Raw genomic sequence first — 15,246 nt, 5'->3', positions numbered from 1 at the left:
GTAAAACACAGTCAGTGTCTCCTCTGCAACAGGCTGAGTTTATACAAGCAGCTAAGAGAGTAACTCGCTGCAGAGGGGAAACGTGCACCTCACCAATTCCGCTTAGCACAGCCAGACAAGCTGCAGCAGGGGGCAGAGCTCCCTGGGGGGCTGGGCACAGACACACGTCTCACTGTCTCCGCCTGCGTTTGTAGCACTTCCCTTCAAAGCAGCAGGAGTACAGAGCTGCAGGCATGCAAGGTACAGTGGGACCATGCCTGCGGCCTGCAGCAGCAGCCTGCTCAGTGCTACACAGCTGGGGCCTGGCCCCACGGGGCCTACAGGCAGAGCAGAAAACAGAGCTGCTATGCCCTGGAAGGGGGTGATGCTCCTGCCCTGCTGCTGTCCAGCAGCCTCCCGCCCACCTGTCTTGAATAGAGCTCGTGATGGCACCAGAGAATCCCTCCAGCTGCTCTGCCCTGGCATGACCCTTCACAGTGTTGGTAGCTGGCAGAGCTAAGCCTGTGCTAGGGCAGCTTAACCCTGCATGTCCCATTCAGCTGCTCCCTCTGGGTACCATCACTCTCCCCCCGTCCCCCACGACATACTTCCTGCCCAGCTGGGCCCAGCTGGCTGCCAATGCAGGCCTCGCAGGACACAAAGGAGGCCTTTCTGCTGGAGGGAACACAGGAGGGAGTGGACTCTTGCCCTGGAAAGCAGGGCCACAAAGGCAGTGGAATGCATGGCCAAACTCCAGCTCCACATCAATGGAACTTGTGCTCAGAATACAAAGGGCTCCCAGGAAATGGAGCCTGCGGGGGCTGAGATGGGAGGAGACGGGTCTTGGAGTGCACACCCTGGGGCTCTCTGCTCCTCTGCCTGCTCAGGCCACGAGAGCCCTGGGGGAGCTGAGAGCTCAGCCCCTCTGGGACCTGGCCCAACGGGGATCTTGCTGTGTCCCCTATGCTGCCAACCCAACTCTGTCATGGCACCTGCCAGCAGCGCAATGGCAACAGGACTAAGGTGACATGGCAGCTTCCTGACACCTGTCCTACCAACTACCATTAACCTCCCTGGGCCAGCATACCTTCTGTGTGGCACCAGGGAACTGTCCAGCTCAGCTCCCCGGCCAGGGGTCCTACTGGGAGCAGCAGGAGGGAGCAGGGCTGCTTGGACTACAGGGGACCCTTTGGAGACCGGGATTCCCACCTGGGATTGGCCCAGGGGCCCCGCTTGCCCAGGTGCCAGACTCTGACACTACCGGCGGCTGCTAGTCTTGGCCTTTTCCATAGCAGGCCTGCCCCCACCTAGCTAGGACTTAGCCAGCACGCCCTCCATTCGGCACAAAGGGAAGGGGGCAAGGGGCTGTGATCCCTTGACACTTGTTCCCTAGCTCCAGCGCAGAAGCCCTTCTATAGCTAGTGTTGGAGGAAGCTGCTTCCCAGCCCCAGCCAGTCTGAGCTCTGGCTGAGGCTGGACGCTGGAGGGTACCAGGTCCACGATGCCCATCCAGGAGCATGGGTATGTGTAAAGGCACTGTGACCATCCTTACCCATGCCACCCCCAATCTTCACCTTGTTCTCTGCTGCTCCAGCAGCCCCAGAGTCTCTTGCAGGCTCCTGATTGTATGCGCTCAGAAAAGAGATTTGTTTTTCTTTCTATTTGTGCTTCACAACCCTGTACACACAGATTTTTGTGCCAATATAATGGTGGGGGGGAAGTAACTTTTTAACAACATACTTCTACCAGCACGCTCCCAAGGGTGGCTCAGTTAGCCAGGTAGCGAACATGCCACAGGCAGCTCATCCCCTGCCCATCCAGGAACAGCTATCCCAGGACAAGGCTGTACTGCTTACACTGGACACGTGCAGCGTAGGCATCTGTGTGTGCAGACAAGCCCTTAGCCTTCTAATGTCCACCATTCCTCTGCCCTCGTTTACGCTCCTACCTCTTGACCCCGTCTGGGCTGGATTCCTGGTTTGCCTTTTAGCCCGACTAGGTTCTCTCTTGCCTTCCTGCGTTCTTGCCTGGGCAGAGATTCACCTGTTGCTGCAACTCCCTCCTGGCTGTGGAAACACTTTCCTTGCGAACGCTGAGGATTTTAATGTGTAAATGTGTTTTCTGACGTGCTCCCTCCTGGTTTGAAAAGCTCCACTCTACAGCCAGTGCCCAGGGGCAACCCCGCGCCCAGGATACTGAGCTGCCGTATACGGAATGCTACCAATTCCTCCGTTCCTGCTGTGCCTCCCCCTGCACTGAGAGGGGGCAGGCTCCAGCCCCGGGGGGCTACGCGGCAATCCCAGCTGCCATTGCAGCAGAGGTAACAATAAGAGTGAAGACGCAATGCCAGGGTCTGTAGCTCCTGCACCCTCACTGCTCTGTTTAGCCATGTTAGTGCAGTTACACCGGCAAGTGCTGCAGTCACAGGTGGGCTGCAGCCCCTACACAGGGAGAGCAAATTTACAAGGAAAATAGTCAAAATGTCCTTTGGGCCAACAGAGGCCGGTCTGAGACCAGAGCCGGCTTCCCTCCCCTACGCACCATGCCCCTCCCCACCCTCAGCCACATGAATGAACCACAGTCCCTGTGGCCTACCGTTTGCTGAATGGGAACTCAGACAGCATGCCGCCCACAGTATTTTGCCATCCTCCCCAAGGCTCACAAGCACATGCAGCATTCTGGCACGCAGCAGTTTACATTGTGGGAGCAGATCTCAACAGGTCCCAAGAGCCTGGGCGGTGAGAACTCACTCAGCAGGGCAGCCTGGGCTAGTGCCCAGCTCAGCAGACACTGCCGATGGCGGGAGCTTCACGGTGGCAAACAGCAACAGGTTTTCTTGGAATTTCTTTGGGTTTTTTAAATTACAGAAAGAAAAGTCTGAATAAGTGGAGACGAGGGTGTCCAGAGCCTCAGAGCAAGGGACTGCTTGCCAGGACTCTTAACCACATCCCAATGGAATAGGGCTGGGCTTTCCCCCACGTGTGGCATCTGCAGGGGTACACCGTGCCCCATCTGGTTAGTGACCAGCTGGCTTTCAGGGTCCACACGCAGAGTTAGGAGGGGCCTAGGCACGCAATTGCTCTGGGCAGGGGGACCAGAACTGCCACTTCTGGGATTAGTTTTGCATGACAAAAACATGTATTGGTGTTTGGGGAGCAACGGCACATGTGGGCACTGGGGTTGACTTGGTTGAGCTTCTGACCTTCTCGTGCTTTGCAGGGCAGGGAGCATTTACTGCTTCAGATGACTTGGTGCCAGAAGTTGAATATTGTTTTCTATACATCAGTGGGCAGGGGAACCACCCCGGTGCTCAGTGGCTATCAGCACTGGAGCCCTTGGGCACACAGAGGGTTTCTTTGCAGGGGAACCAGCCTGGTTCTGCTCAGCGGCTGTTGGTGCTGGAGGCCCTGGGCACACAGGAGGTTGGTTCATGGGTTGCCAGGGGACTGTGCCAGTCAGCGTTACTGGCTGTTCACTCCCATAAAGCGGAAGCAGTGGGCTTGTGCTGTTGAATGTTTTCAGCTGTACTTCTCTGGAGGGCTGGCTCAAACTCATGGTTTCTTTATAGCTTAGAGGTCCACGGAGCTTCCCCTTGTAAAGCCAGCTCGAGGCCCCCAAGGGATTGTATGTGGAGGGCCAGTCCTTGCCTACAGACAGCCCCGCAACCTGAAGCAAATACTCACCAACAACCACATACCACACAACAGAACCACTAACCCAGGAACTTATCCTTGCAACAAAGCCCGTTGCCAATTGTGCCCACACATCTATTCAGGGGACACCATCACAGGGCCTAATAACATCAGCCACACTATCAGAGGCTCGTTCACCTGCACATCCACCAATGTGATATATGCCATCATGTGCCAGCAATGCCCCTCTGCCATGTACATTGGTCAAACTGGACAGTCTCTACGTAAAAGAATAAATGGACACAAATCAGATGTCAAGAATTATAACATTCATAAACCAGTCGGAGAACACTTCAATCTCTCTGGTCACGCAATCACAGACATGAAGGTCGCTATCTTAAAACAAAAAAACTTCAAATCCAGACTCCAGCGAGAAACTGCTGAATTGGAATTCATTTGCAAATTGGATACTATTAATTTAGGCTTAAATAGAGACTTGGAGTGGCTAAGTCATTATGCAGGGTAGCCTGTTTCCTCTTGTTTTTTCCTACCCCCCCACCCCCTGATGTTCTGGTTTAACTTGGATTTAAACTTGAAGAGTGGTCAGTTTGGATGAGCTATTACCAGCAGGAGAGTGAGTTTGTGTGTGTATGGGGGTGGGGGGGATGTGAGAACCTGGATTTGTGCAGGAAATAGCCCAACTTGATTGTCATGCACATTGTGTAAAGAGTTGTCACTTTGGATGGGCTATCACCAGCAGGAGAGTGAATTTGTGTGGGGGGGTGGAGGGTGAGAAAACCTGGATTTGGGCTGGAAATGGCCCACCTGATGATCACTTTAGATAAGCTATTTCCAGCAGGACAGTGGGGTGGGAGGAGGTATTGTTTCATATTCTCTGTGTATATATAAAGTCTGCTGCAGTTTCCACGATATGCATCTGATGAAGTGAGCTGTAGCTCACGAAAGCTCATGCTCAAATAAATTGGTTAGTCTCTAAGGTGCCACAAGTACTCCTTTTCTTTTTGCGAATACAGACTAACACGGCTGTTACTGGTTTCAGAGTAGCAGCCGTGTTAGTCTGTATTCGCAAAAAGAAAAGGAGGACTTGTGGCACCTTAGAGACTAACCAATTTATTAGAGCATAAGCTTTCGTGAGCTACTCTGATACATCTCAGCAGTAACTGTCTTTCCTTGGCAGGAGGGTGTCAGGGGCTGGGGCTGGAGAGGGGGTGGAGCACAGGGAGCGGTAGGACAGGAGAATTTACATTATTGAAGACAAAATGAAACCACCCCAGAAGTATGTGGGCAGTGCCTGCTAGCCCCTCCCCATGCCACATCCATCTTGGGAGCTGTCGTGCATTGGCCAGGCCCTGGCGAGCTGCTGCCCTCAAAACACTAGGGCTTGGGCTGCACTTTGAAAATGATGCCAACCTAGCTCTGCTGCTCCGAGCTGTGATAATGTCACGCTGAGTGCTGTGGGTTAGGGCGACCTAGTGCCCCTGTGGAGATGCGGCGAGGTTGACGGAAGGTTTTTTCCATCACCCAGAGGTGGGTTACCTACACTGACAGAAACCCCCCTCTGGCGCTGTAGGAAGCATCTACACTTCAGCGCTACAGCAGCACGCTTGCAGTACCGTGATTTTGCCCCTGTAGTATAGACAGACCCTAGTTCTGAACTCTCAGGCTGTTGTTTCCAGGAGGTGTAACCCTCGTGTGGGTGATGCAGGCTCTTTATCTTGGTGCTGGGGGGATGGGGTGGGGCTCCCAGGCTGTGGGGGCTGTTCCAGGGGGACTCTCGGGTCCCTGACTGATGTGTATGGTGCAGAGGACAGGGTGTTTTACTCCTCTGCCTGCATGGCTGCCTGGGATAGCTGCCGTCTATTTTCTCAGCCACTCTTGTTTGCGGCAGCTTTAAGGTTCTGGCTGCCAGACGGGGTTGGGAGCGGTTTTAAAATCTATGCAGCAGCAATTACCCTCCTGCTTGTTAATGAGTGTCTGCTGGGTAAAGACAGTGCTGGTGGTTTGTTTCCTGGCAAGGAATCCACTTTGATTTCAATGTATTACATTGGGGGGTGCTTTCCCCAGGGCAGCCTGGTACAGCACATGTCCCTTTCTGCCTTTCACAATGCTGGGAGAGGATGCACTAATTAGTGATTCATTAACAGCTCTTGATCACTTATCTTATTAAAGTAAAACCTAGGAAGCCTATACCCACCTGATCTTTCCAGCTCTGATCTTTGAAGCCCAGCCCCACGTGGCCCCTCCTCTCCCCCCACCCTGCTGCCATGTCTTGCCCCAGAGTCTCTGGGGCAGGGTTATTGTTAGTGCCGCGCCCAGCCCAAGGGCCCTGATCACACATACAAAGACCAATGGCAGCAGGAGCACCAGTGCTCCAGGGCCAGCACGGTTCCCTGGGGCATCCTCGTACACACCGCTGGGCTCTGCACCCACATACTGCGGCCCCAGGGTGGCTGCCTTGGCTCCCCTGTGTGGGGGATGGCCTGACCACATGTCCCAGAACCCAGGCTGCAGCAGGCGAGCCCAAACATCTATACTGCAATGTTTAGCCCCAGGACCCTGGGTCAGCTGACCCAGGCCAGCCGTGGCCAGACCGCCTGTCTTTTACTGCAGTGTAGACTGTCCCCTCAGAGCCGAGCCCAGGATTCCTGGCACAGGTGGGGCTCCTGCAGGGGGAGAGGAAAGGCAGGGCTCGGAGCGGGGCTCTGCTCTGCAGCCTCTCAGGCAGTTACTTCCCCTTCGGGGCTCTCTCCTCTCGTCCACGCTGGGATTTTACTCTGATTACCAAGCAAAGCAAGCGACCTTCAGTAACCCCAGCTGCTGCTGAGGTTTCCATCCCTCCTGGGCCGCTGGCCGGCCTGCTGCTCCGATGGATTGCCGTGTGGCAGGGACAGGAGCAGATGCAGGCCGAACGCCATGTCCGGGGCAGAGAGCTGGCAGCTGCAGTCCAGGGCCCCACAGCCAGTGACCGAGGCAGCCCCCTGCCATCTTTCTCCAGGTAAACAACTCCCCTCCTCCAGCACTGCGGCGGGTGCTGGCCCACTGGGCATGTGCAGGCTCTGGGAAGCCCAGGGGAATGAACGGGGAGGAGCTGGCCGGGCACCATCAGGGCAGATGAGCAGATCATCAGCATTCCAAGCAGGTGTAACTGTTTCGCTAGGAAAAAACCCGAAGCGCTACAGCAGTGGATCTGCCCCGCCAAAAATGATCTCTGCACAGAGCGCGACCCCGCCCTCATAGCCCGTCACCAGCCTGCCCCTGCAGCATTCCTGCGACGGAGAGAGCCAGCCTGCACGCTGCTGAGTGTGCGCACACGCCCACTCACGCCCACCGGCTCCTCGCCCTCCTGAGGTGCAGAGAAAGCCATTCCCCCTCCCACTGACATTCACCAGCTCCAGGGAAATCCATACCCTGCACACACATTACACACCTGCTCCTACACGTGTGTGCACATGCACTAGGAACACACACCTGCTCCTACAAGCAGATTTGCACCAATATATACACACTGACACCTGACTGTATGTCCAATAGCATGCACACAGTCTCCTGCAGGGAGGCACCCGCCTACTCTGTACACCAGTAGCTCTCAACCTTCCCAGACTGCTGTGCCCCTTTCAGGAGTTGGATTTTTCTTGCGTACCCCAAGTTTCACCTCACGTGAAAACTACTTGCTTACAAACATACAAAAGTGTCACAGCATAGTCTTATTGGAAAATTGTTGAATTTCTCATTTTTACCCTATAATTATAGAATACATCAATTGGGATATAAATCTTGTACTTATTTTTCAGTGTATCAGTATATAGAGCAGTACAAACAAGTCATTGTCTGTACGAAATTTTAGGTTGTACTGACTTCACGAGTGCTTTTTATGTCACCTGTTGTACAAGTAGGCAAATACCTAGGTGAGCTGATGCACCCCTGGCAGAGCTCTGTGTACCCCCAGGGGTACATGTACCCCTAGATGAGAACCCCTCCTCTCCACAAACCTGCACCTCCACAGATGTTGTACACATGCAGAGACAGTTGCATGCATGCACACACTTCTGGGAATACACATGAACACACCTGCTGCCTTCGTACACCCAGGATGCAAACCCCACCCCCGCTTAAACACTCCCTGCCGGCATCCAGAGGAGGAAGACATGGCTTTTCCATGTAGCAGCTCCAGCAGGGGCAGCCTAGGGTTTTCCCCAACCAGATCACACACAGGGACATTGCAGCTGCCTCGCCCACGCTAGGAGTCACTGTGCTGAGTGAAGGCGCGAACCCCGCCGTCTTTCCTCGTGCAGACACTCATAAATGCTTCAGGTGCCATAAGAAATAACGTCCATCTGCAGCCTTGTGGAGCAGGGCTGAACAGAGCCAGGCAGCTGGCTGTCATCGCCTTTCCAGAGGTGCGTGCCCGGGTAGAGTCCGTTCTTGGGATGGCTGCACAGGGAAAGAACTGGCCCAGCAGAGGGAGAAAGCTGGGTCCAGCCCTAGGGACACACACCAGGAGGCAGCGCTCACCTGTACAGTGAGGGGTGCAGAGCACACACCTCTTGAGACGAGAGGTTATCAGAGGAAACCAAGGCCCGTCCCAAAGAGGAGCACTTCCCAGACATGACAGCCCATAGCAGGAGGTGCCCTGGGAGGTGCCATGTCCCACGTGGGGACTGTGCCAGGGCAGCAGGAAGCATGCAGGCTCTGGCCTTCACCTCATTTTGAACCCAGGCCCCTTTGTACAAGCTCACAGCAGGAGTGCAGGGCTGCTCCAGCAGCAGATCTTCGAGAAAGTCTGCAGAGAACTTCGCTTGGTAGACCTGCAAATTTCCTGAACAAAAATGGACCTGAGGCCAGCAAACATGACACCCATGCCCTAGGCACACCTGCGTCCGGGTGACCTAAGGAGGGGAGTGAGACACACAGCAAGGCAGCTGCTGGATCTAGGGCACAGCTCAGCCACAGTACCAACATTGCATGCAGGCTGGACGGGCAAAGGGTGTTCATGTTCTGATATAACCTCTTCCACTCCAGCTTGTGCAGAATGGTGCGGGGGTAGGAGGGGCAGAGTCCACAGCACCATCATACGTATCCTTTGGGAAGCCAGCCACCAGAGCCTGAAGCTGCCTCGTTTCACCAGGGCTACAGCCATATCCAACCAAATGGAGGCCTTTCAACAGGGGGCTTCAAAGCCTGGTCACTAGGCCCTGGGCTGAGGCTGGGACCCCTGCCCTGAGTGCACGAAGAGCTCACAGAGCTGCCAACACATGATGAAGGAAGATGCCTGAGCCAGTAGCCTTTCACCACCCCATCTGAGCTGCACAACTGAACACCCTCCACATCCATTCTTGTCCCCCTGCACCCACTGGGTAGGAACCCACTTACTCAGCCAGACCCTCCCTCCTCAGAAAGGTCTGTCACCACAAACAAAACTCAGACCCAAGCAGTTCTGTGCGCAGCCAGCGCCTGAAAGGCAAAGGAGATTCAGTACCCAGGGTCTGGTAACACGCTCAGAGAGTGGCTCAAGCTCTGTCTTGGTGCAAGCCTCTCAGGGACGGGGGAGGAGCCCCTGGGGCACCGCTGCATAGGCAGCAGGTGACAGAGCCCAGAAGACAACTGTATGCATCAGAGTCACACTAGGCCAAACCCAGCCCTGGGGACCTGCAGAGGGCTAACCCCTGGGAGGAGCATGGTGGCTTGCCCGTGCCCTGGAGTGCTGGCTGCAAGGATGTGCACATCTGGTGTGCATAGAGGTGGGATTGGAAAGGTCTACTGGAGAGCAGCGGGGTGGGCAGGGCACTTGGCTGAATAGGGATTGGTCCCTCCTTTTCACCCTGCTCCAGGATACAAAAGGAAACACCTCTCGGGAGACACAAGCCTGGCTCCCAGCTGCAGAGGCCAGTGACACTCTCCCTGGCCTCTGATCCGGAGATTACCTAGGGCCTGCACAGTGCATGTCCATCAGCAAGAGCCCCGCTGGGCACTACGGCCCCCTGCACCCAAGTGGAATCTCCTCGGCGTGAAGGAATCTGACCCCGCTAATGCATCACGAAACTGACTGAGTGAGCCAGAAGCTTTCCTGCCTTTGCTGCAGCTGGGCTGGCAAACTTCCCGCACATCCAGTGCTAAAGGGCCACCCTTTGGCAGCGCTGGTTCTAGGGGCCAGTCTGGCTCTCCGAATCCCCACACTGCGTGCTCATGAACATCCCTCCTGATGATCCCCGGGGCTGCGTAGAGCAAGAGCAAGCACCGCTCCCAGGGGGAGGAGAGGGTATATTGTGGCAAGATGTGATGGCTGGCCTGCACTCTCTGGGGCTTTGTGCCCTGTCTCTCTGATCCTTTCTTTCCTTATGCTAAACTGATCCCATGGTCCATTATTCTAAAGGACCCATCTGTCTAGGGTCCATCAGAGGCAGGCAGCTGCTGAGCTTCCTCTACCAGCAGATTCTCAGGGTGGGACCCCAATGCCTAGGGAGCCAAATCTGCTGGGTGGCACTGAGCACCCGCGACTGGAACTCAGCACCCAGTTCTTTGAGAATCTACCCTTCACCTGTACCGTGTATGCAGGCCTGCTCCTGCCCCTCCCGAGGGCTGGCTGGCACTGCCCTCTCATCCACCTTCACCCCCATCACACACCCCCTTGCTTCTGCCGCAGGGCTCAATGGAGCCCAGCAAGGCACATCTCAGCACCCACCCAGAAGGAGCTACACGAGCCCTAGGGCACTAGGTGCTGGCACCCTGCCGTTTGGGACTCACTCAGGCTAAAGCTGGGGTGATAGGCGGCCTGGGAAGAACAGCCCGGAGGACGTTGCCGCGGAAGCGAGCACAGCTTTGGAGACATCTCCGAGTCTCAAACGAGCACCGCATGAACAAACGCGCAGGGCCCCTCACTGGCAGCATGGGAGAGGGAACCAAGAGGGCAGCACAGCAGCTTCATCCCCCCGTCAGAACACGGCAACGCTGAGGGAGGGACCAGCTCCCGCACCCGCACAAGTGGGACCGTAGTCCCTCTGGAGAGCCAGCGACGCACCTCGGAGAGTCACTGGCACATGCCCACCCCCTGTACCCCACTCAAACAAGACCCTGCCCCAGATAGCCACCCCACCATATCCCCGCCCTCACCCAGATACACGCACCCCTGTACCCGATCCCACCATATCCCCGCCCTCACCCAGATACCCACATGCACCCCTGTACCCGATCCCACCATATCCCCGCCCTCACCCAGATACCCACATGCACCCCTGTACCCGATCCCACCATATCCCCGCCCTCACCCAGATACACGCACCCCTGTACCCCATCCCACCATATCCCCGCCCCCCCACAGATACCTGCAAACACCCCTGTACCCCACTCAAACAGATCTCTTCTCCACACGGATACACGCATGTACCCCTGTAACCCACCCCAGCTCCCACACAAATACCTGCATGCACCCCTATAGCCCACTTCCACCATATCCCAGCTCACAGATACCCCTGTGCAGCCTGTACCCCTCCCCCACCATATGCCTACCCCTTCACAGATACCTGCACGCTCCCCTATATCCCACTCCCGCATATCCATGCCCAAACACTGGTACCCCCACGCTCCCGTTTCCGAACCTCACATATCACCACCCTCCCACCCCCATATATACCTCTAACCCTCCCCAGGTACCTGCACCCACCCCTATGACTCAACCTCCCCCCCCCATTTCTCAGGGGTACATGCACACACTCCCGTCTCTCCTGCCTGCCCCCCCACCCCCATATACACACACCCTATGCCCCAGCCCCCAGGTACCTGCATAGAGCCCCATGCTTCACCTGTTACATCCCTCAGCATATGCACACTCCCCTAGAGTTGTTCCTTGTAATGTCTCCCTGGCAATGGGAAATGTTCTGCAGCATTAGGAGGCAGCCTAGGCCAGAGTGATTAGGCTGTATTCAATGTTCATGCTTCTGTAATGAAATGTGATTGTTTGGGGCTCTTCTGGAAATCACCTAATTTCTGTTGTTTCCAGGGGCCCTGCAGAGCCTGTGTGCTGCAGGGGCTTCCAGGTAGTATACAGTCCTTTGTAGACACCCTTGTGTGGGTGACAGTATGACCAGATCATCAGGCGGCAGCTGATTAGTGGGGGTCCCTGGTGTAATACAGCCAGCCATGCCCAGATAGGTAGATCACACCTCTGTATTCTACCAACTTCAGAACAGCTTCCTGAGGGGGCCGCATGCTCTCTGCCCAAAGCTAAGAACTTGGTGAATGGCATGGTTATTACAAGGTGTTTGTACGGGAACAATTTCAGCGCTGTGCAATGTGTAGAAGGTTGTGTTCGCAGGATGCTGGGACTGAAAGCTCTCACCTGAGGAGGGGAAGGCGGAGAGCTGACCCACTCAGCATCTGTGGAGACAGCCTGCATTTACTGGCTGGACTGGATGCAGGCTGCAGATTTACAAAGACAAATGATTCTCCCTGAGATAAGGAAGAGTAGCTTGAGACTGTCTGAGAGAAGAAATGGCCCAAATGGTGCACCATTACGAAGGAGTGACTCTGCCAGTGGGCTCTCTGAGCTGGAGAAGCGCTGCAAGAACTAAGCAGTGGGTGAAAAATCTCTTCTTAGGCAGGAAAGGAGCTTGCTATTAAGTGTAGGCTCTGGATTGCATTTAGTGTTTTTCTCCTAACTGTAACCTTACAGTTCCACATTCTTTTACTGGAATCTTTATCTCAAGCTCTGTTCAATAAACTCCAATTTGGTTTGACTATGAACCCTATCCAAGCGCCTTGTGCTGAGGAGACTGTGGAGTTGAGGTGAAACCAGTGAACTGGGCTGCACTGTCTCCAGAGAGGCAGCGGATTGGCATGCACTGTGGGTGTTCAGAAGCTAAGGGACTGGGCCCTTGAGTGTCACAAAGCGGAGTGTTTAAATTGCTAGCCAGCAGAAGTCACGGAGCTGTACCACAATGCCTTGTGTTGGCAGCAGCTGGTGGCCGGTGAGTAAGCAGGTAGGAGTAATTCACCCCAGACAGTTCGGGTACCCCCAAAAAGGGTCACAGCAGGTTGGCGTAGGTCACTGATGTCAATGTTGCAGAGGGTTGGGCTGAGGTTTTACCCCCATTCTGGCTTGGAGGCCTTCCTGCATTTGCATGTTAGTTTTTATCTTGCAACTAATGGATTGGTATGCGGATTTAATGAGGTCACATTTTCCCAACTGTTCCATTTTGCAGCAAGTTTAAGGTTCAGTTCTAGGTGCCAGGCTGAGTCTAAAGTGGTTCTGTGATCTATGAAGCAGGCAAATCACCTGTCATTTGTTGTTTGTCGATTTGTTAACGAGGGTGTGTCGACCTTCCAACTGGGAGGAAGCTTCCCAGCCTGGCTCCACAGACTCGTGATAGCAGGGATCATGATAGCGCTGTGGGCTGGAGCTCTCAAGCTCCCTTACTCTCCTTCCAGCCCAAACTGGAACATCAAAGCATCATCTACACAGCTCTCTGTAGAGCCCTAGTGTGAGCCCCATTGGTACAAGTCTGTGGACCTGGCCTGGGAGACTCTCCCAGATGCAGTGTGGACCCATCAGGAGTGTCTGTAGGGTGGGAAGCCGGTCACAAGATTTGAGAGACTTTGATTACACAGGAAGTTGGGAGAGTCTGTGACAGGGCAGAGTTAAGGTGACTTGGGGGCCCTAGCTCTGCATTTCCAGCCCTTACCATATCTAGAGTGCTGTTAAACTTCCCCTGAACTGTGAATTTCCCGGGCTCGTGCTTCAGGGCTTGGGGATAATGACATCTCGACAATGTATTTTACCCTCAGGTGCTGAAATGTCCCCTCAGGTGTAACCCAAATAGCACAGCTCTTGTCTGGGGAATGGGAGGAAACGACAGAACAGTCTGCAGCTGCTGCTCCCCAGCCAGTTCTGACCCATCTCTGCTTTGGAACCGTAGGGTAATTAGTCACCAGAGCCCATCGCAGGGAGGGGCTGGATTGGCGGGTCACATTACACAGTTCAGTGTCATTTAACACTGCCTGGGCCAGGGATTCCTGGGGCTGAACGGCTGAAGGCGCCCTTCAGCCTAGGCATCAGGGGTCCGGGGAGCTGTAGTGATATTTTCAAGGCTAATTCTGTGTCCAGTTATATTTCCATGGCCTTGCATCAGGGGGCCAGGATGAAGCCCCTTGTAGAGGTCCCAAAAGTGTCTGTCCACATCCTCCCACATCTTCATAAATGATCTGGAGGATGATGTGGATTGAACTCTCAGCAAATTTGCGGATGATACTAAACTGGGAGGAGTGGTAGATATGCTGGAGGGGAGGGATAGGATACAGAAAGACCTAGACAAATTGGAGGATTGGGCCAAAAGAAATCTGATGAGGTTCAATAAGGATAAGTGCAGGGTCCTGCACTTAGGACGGAAGAACCCAATGCACAGCTACAGACTAGGGACCGAATGGCTAGGCAGCAGTTCTGCGGAAAAGGACCTAGGGGTGACAGTGGACGAGAAGCTGGATATGAGTCAGCAGTGTGCCCTTGTTGCCAAGAAGGCCAATGGCATTTTGGGATGTATAAGTAGGGGCATAGAGAGCAGATCGAGGGACGTGATCATTCCCCTCTATTCGACATTGGTGAGGCCTCATCTGGAGTACTGTGTCCAGTTTTGGGCCCCACACTTCAAGAAGGATGTGGATAAATTGGAGAGAGTCCAGCGAAGGGCAACAAAAATGATTAGGGGACTGGAACACATGAGTTATGAGGAGAGGCTGAGGGAGCTGGGATTGTTTAGCCTGCAGAAGAGAAGAATGAGGGGGGATTTGATAGCTGCTTTCAACTACCTGAAAGGGGGTTCCAAAGAGGATGGCTCTAGACTGTTCTTAATGGTAGCAGATGACAGAACGAGGAGTAATGGTCTCAAGTTGCAGTGGGGGAGGTTTAGATTGGATATTAGGAAAAACTTTTTCACTAAGAGGGTGGTGAAACACTGGAATGCGTTACCTAGGGAGGTGGTAGAATCTCCTTCCTTAGAGGTTTTTAAGGTCAGGCTTGACAAAGTCCTGGCTGGGATGATTTAACTGGGAATTGGTCCTGCTTTGAGCAGGGGGTTGGACTAGATGACCTTCTGGGGTCCCTTCCAACCCTGATATTCTATGATTCTATGATTCCCAGTCTGGATTGGCATCTCTGTTCCTGATCCCACACCCCAAAAAGCTACAGACCTACAGATCCAGGCCAACCCCACACGTAGGGTGCCCAAATGTTCCAATTTTATAGGGACAGTCCCGATTTTTGGGGCTTTGTCTTATATAGGTGCCAATTATCCCCTACCTCCTGTCCTGATTTCACCCTTGATATCTGGTCATTCTACCTACACATGCTCTCAGACACTCCCCTACCTTTGTTCTCCGGGGGACAGCCCATGCTTGGCCCATCTAGCACCTGTTAGATTGCCTGTTAGTTGCTTTCCCCTTCCCTGGGGGGTCAGTGTTACGCTCTTCATTTACAGTGGGGAAATGCAGGCCTGGAGAAGGGGGACAGAACCCTAGTGCCTTGCCTGCGTCTCTGTTGCTCTAACCACTAGATTCTCATTCCCTTTGCTAAGGAGTGCTCGGCAGCCCCTTGGCTCAGCAGCAGCACTGGCTGGGGAGTGGTTCACAG

General features: G+C 54.5%; 1 protein-coding gene across 10 annotated transcripts in view; it reads right to left on the bottom strand.

The window, feature by feature from the left end:
- Positions 1-15,246, bottom strand: part of NLGN3 (neuroligin 3) — a 133,338-nt gene that overhangs the window by 23,992 nt on the left and 94,100 nt on the right. The gene's annotated exons all lie outside the window — the stretch shown is intronic.

The sequence above is a fragment of the Lepidochelys olivacea genome, assembly GCF_965140295.1.
Source record: "Lepidochelys olivacea isolate rLepOli2 genome assembly, chromosome: 9".
In the NCBI taxonomy this organism is placed as follows: Eukaryota; Metazoa; Chordata; order Testudines; family Cheloniidae; genus Lepidochelys; species Lepidochelys olivacea.
Note: the sequence above shows the minus strand (reverse complement) of the source record. Positions and strands in the feature narration are given on the sequence as shown.